Source organism: Nomascus leucogenys, chromosome 3 (assembly GCF_006542625.1).
Source record: "Nomascus leucogenys isolate Asia chromosome 3, Asia_NLE_v1, whole genome shotgun sequence".
NCBI classification, from domain to species: Eukaryota; Metazoa; Chordata; class Mammalia; order Primates; family Hylobatidae; genus Nomascus; species Nomascus leucogenys.
Window position 1 is genome coordinate 66506722 of NC_044383.1, and position 4528 is coordinate 66511249.

The 4528-nt window shown below is 51.9% G+C and overlaps 1 pseudogene; it reads right to left on the reverse strand.

Annotated features, from left to right (window-relative positions):
* Positions 1-334: 334 nt before the first annotated feature.
* On the reverse strand, positions 335-4145 carry LOC100587107 (annotated as a pseudogene).
* Between the last annotated feature and the right edge of the window lie 383 nt (positions 4146-4528).

Consider the following 4528-nt stretch of genomic DNA (forward strand, 5'->3'; position numbering starts at 1 on the left):
TTTTTGGTGACAGCTGACCATTTAGTAGAAACGAGCCTTTACACAGCTTTGTGTAACAACTAGAAATGGCTATGTTTTCTTTCTCCCTACCCCCAAGCCTATTCCTTTAGGCATGAAGGTAACTGTCCTCGGCCGCCTCCCATTTCTCCTCATTCCACCCGGAAACCCTGACTGAGGAACGAAGAAGTCCTACAAAGAGGTCTCAAGTACCAATCAGCAGCCATTTGATGATGGCAGGTAGGTCTGATGCTAAAAAGAGTTTGTGTCCAGCAGAGCCCAATTCCACAGGAATCCAAGCTCCAAGGCTGGTAGGCAGCAGGTGCTGGGGACAAGCTCACTGCTGACAGTCGGTCTGGAGGATCTCATGGTGATGCAGACCCTGGACTGCATTGTCATAGATGGTGTTCACACTGGTGCAAAGGTGAGAGGTGACAATGTGCTAGCAGCCCTCACTTGCTCTCGGTGCCTCCTTGGCCTTGGCGTCTGCTCTGGCCACGCTGGAGGAGCCCTTCAGCCTGCCGCTGCACTGTGGGAGCCCCTCTCTGGGCTGGTCAAGGCCGGAGCCCGCTCTCTCTGCTTGCAGGGAGGTGTGCAGGGAGAGGCGTGGGCAGGAACCAGGACTGTGTGCTCGCGGGCCAGCGCCAGTTCCAGGTGGGCGTGGGCTCAGCGGGCCCCGCACTCGGAGCGGCCTGCCAGTGCCACTGGCCCCAGGCGATGAGGGGCTTAGCATCTGGGCCAGCAGCTGCGGAGGGGGCGCTGGGTCCACCAGCACAACCGGCCCGCCCACCCTGCGCTCAAATTCTCACCAGGCCTCAGCCACCTCTGTGTAGGGCAGGGCTCGGGACCTGCAGCCTGCCATGCCCTAGCCCCCACACGGTGGGCTCCTGCGCGGCCAGAGCCTCCCTGACGGGTGCTGCCCCCTGCTCTGCAGCACCCAGTCCCATCGACCGCCCAAGGGTCGAGGAGTGCAGGTGCATGGTGCGGGACTGGTGGGCAGCTCCACCCGTGGCCCTGGCGTGGGATCCACTAGGTGAAGCCAGCTGAGCTCCTGAGTTGGGTGGGGACTTGGAGGACTTTTATGTCTAGCTGGAGGATTGCATATGCACCAATCAGCACTCTGTATCTAGCTAATCTGGTGGGGACTTGGAGAACTTTTATGTCTAGCTAAAGGATTGTAAATGCACCAATCAGCACTCTGTGTCTAGCTCAAGGTTTGTAAACACACCAATCAGCACCCTGTGTCTAGCTCAAGGTTTGTAAACACACCAATCAGCACCCTGTGTCTAGCTCAAGGTTTGTAAACACACCAATCAGTGCTCTATGTCTAGCTAATCTAGTGGGGACTTGGAGAACTTTTACGTCTAGCTAGAGGATTGTAAATGCACCAATCAGCACTCTGTGTCTGGCTCAGGGATTGTAAATGCACCAATCAGCACCCTGTCAAAATGGACCAATCAGGTTTCTGTAAAATGGACCAATCAGCTCTCTGTAAAATGGACCTATCAGCAGGATGTGGGTGGGGCCAGATAAGGGAATAAAAGCAGACTGCCCAAGCCAGTAGCAGCAACCCGCTCAGGTCCCCTTCTGTGCTGTGGAAGTTTTGTTCTTTTTCTTTTTGCCATAAATCTTGCTGCTGCTCACTCTTTGAGTCTGTGTGGTCTTTATGAGCTGTAACACTCAGCGCGAAGGTTTGCAGCTTCACTCCTGAAGCCAGCAAGACCACAAACGAACCCACTGGGAGGGATGAACAACTCCAGATGCGCTGTCTTTAAGAGCTGTAACACTCACCGCGAAGGTCTGCAGCTTCACTCCTTAAGTCAGTGAGACCACAAGCCCACCAGAAGGAAGAAACTCCAGACGCATCTGAACATCTGAAGGCACAAACTCTGGACACACCATCTTTAAGAACTGTTAACACTCACTGCGAGGGTCCGCGACTTCATTCTTGAAGTCAGCAAGACCAAGAACCCATTATTCCGGACACAAAGGGGCTGCTGCTGTAGCTGTCACCCGACAAGCCACCAGCCCTCCTGCCGCACAAGACAGCAGCAGCTGCAGCAGCAGCTTCAGCACAGCACAGAAATGAGTGTGCTTCCAGGGGAGTGGCTTGCCAGGGCAGGATTCGGACTTAAATTTCGGGGCCTAATTTGTTTCCTTCCTAAGTTTCATCTGCTCCCGCTTGGCTGCTTTGAGGGCATCATACTCCTTTCTCCGGCACTCTTTCTCTTCTGCCTTCTCCCCCTTCCGCAGTTTCCTCTCCTGAGCTTCCTTAGCTTGCTGCTTTGCCTCATGCTTCTCCTCCACCTCTAGTTCTACTCACAGCCCCGCTGCCTCTCCTGCTCGTGGTCTGCGTGCACGGTCTTCATGTGCTGTGATGCCTTGTTTGCATGCTGTTTCCCTGGCTTCTCACCCAACCAGTCACCTGCCACCTTGGCCAGGCCGGGATCCAGAGGTTAACCTTCAGGTCCAACCACTTCAGGTTCTTCAGCTGAGCAAAGCTGACAAGGTGACCAGCCTGTTATTGAGGAGAGCCAGGTGCTGGAGGTTGACCAAATGGCCCAAGTCCGCTGGCAGGTGCTGCGGCTGGTTCTTTCTAAGGTCCAGCTTTGCCAGGTGTGTGAGGCCACAGAAATCCGATGGGAGAATAGTCATTATTTTTTTGAGACGGGGTTTCACTCTTGTTGCCCAGGGTGGAGTGCAATGTGCAATCTCGGCTCACCGCAACCTCCGCCTCCCAGGTTCGAGCGAGTCTCCTGCCTCAGCCTCCCGAGTAGCTGGAATAACAGGCACGTGCCACCACACCTGGCTAATTTGTTTAGTATTTTAGTAGAGACTGGGTTTCTCCATGTTAGTCAGGCTGGTCTTGAACTTCTGACCTCAGGTGATCCGTCCGCCTCAGCCTTCCAAAGTGCTGGAATTACAGGTGTGAGCTACTGCGCCCGGCAGAATAGTCATTTATTACAAGACAGATCCACTGTGGTGGTCTTTGGAAGGGCAGCCAGCTCCTTGACTGGGTCTTCATTCAGGTCGCTGAGGCTCAGGTCCTGTTAGTGGCTGTCCAGCTGGTGGCGCAGGTTTCTGCCTCGCTATCTGCCTTGGTCATGGTGACGGTCAGCTGAAGGACCTGGCTCCAGGGTTCCGACGGGCAGGGGGAAAGGAGCTGAAACGCCGCTGGTCAGTTCAGCGGGCTCCCACCCAACCCACCATGCCTGAGCCCTCCGTCGCCGCTGGTACCTACACCTTGTTAATTGCAGAGAAACATATCTAGGGAAAAGAGAAACAGGCAGGCATAGCTGCAGAGTGCCTGCTCTATACAGGAAGGAAATTGGTACGGGAGAAGGTGATACTATTGTAGAAAAACCAGGTTCTCGACACACGATCAGGAAAATTTAGGCACACAGACACATTGTAGGGTTTAGTCGGTGAAGAGAAAAAAGGAAAGAGGAATTCTCAGCAAAGTGAGAAGGGGTCCTGATAGCAGGTTTCCCGCCTCACAGATGGAATGCCAAGTCACCACACAGGAACTGAGGAGGCCAGGCTCCTCCACCTACACATGGCCTGAACTTCACGAGGCTCCACCCCGTCCTCCCAGGGCGTAGGTGGGCATTATGCAGGGAGAATCAGTCGGGAAAGGGCGGGCTTCATCCGGGACCAGCAGTCTGGTTTTAGGCTTGAAGGCAGCCAGGGTTTCCCCAGGGACCCTTGGCTGTCTGCTGTCCCTATCAATACTGACATTCAAAAAACTCAGAACTTACAAGTAGAATCTGAGCTCCATGAGGACTTAGAAAACTGTTTTAGTGGTGGAGGAACCTATGTTTGTCTTTTTAAAACAGATACCAGCACCTGGAATATAGTAGACAGTAAATATTTTTTGAATGAATGTTGAATAAATGAAAAATAAGCACAATGAACAAAAAGGCAGAGATTTCAAAGCTAGAAGAGATGTATAAATGAAGGGCTATAGAAACATAAAAGAATGGATAATAAATTCTGACCACATTGGAAAATGTGTATATAGAGAGAAGATTCGATATTTGAATTGGACCTTAAAGAAGAGTAGAGCTTTGACAAATGGTGCAATGGGGTGGGACTTAGAACTTTTCTACCAGAGGGAATTCCAAAGAATTAGAGATGTGAACATGCATATTTAGTCTGGGAAAGAAAATAGATTGGGGGAATTAGAATTGAGAAGAGGTGGAGGACAAGAGTGGTTGGAAGGCAGTGGCAGGAGATGTGCCTGGAAAGACTGTTTGGAACAAGAATGTAAAATGACCTCTTGTGCCATACTTCAGACTTTATCCTACAGGCATGAAATTTTAAAGAAGTTTTTTTTTTTTTTTTTTTTTTTTTTGAGACAGAATCACCCTCTGTCGCCCAGGCTGGAGTGCAGTGGCACGATCTGGGATCACTGCAACCTCCACCTCCCAGTAGCTGGGATTATGGGCTCACACCACCACGCCCGGCTAATTTTTGTATTTTTTGTAGAGACAGAGTTTCACCATGTAGGTCAGGCTGGTCTCAGACTCTT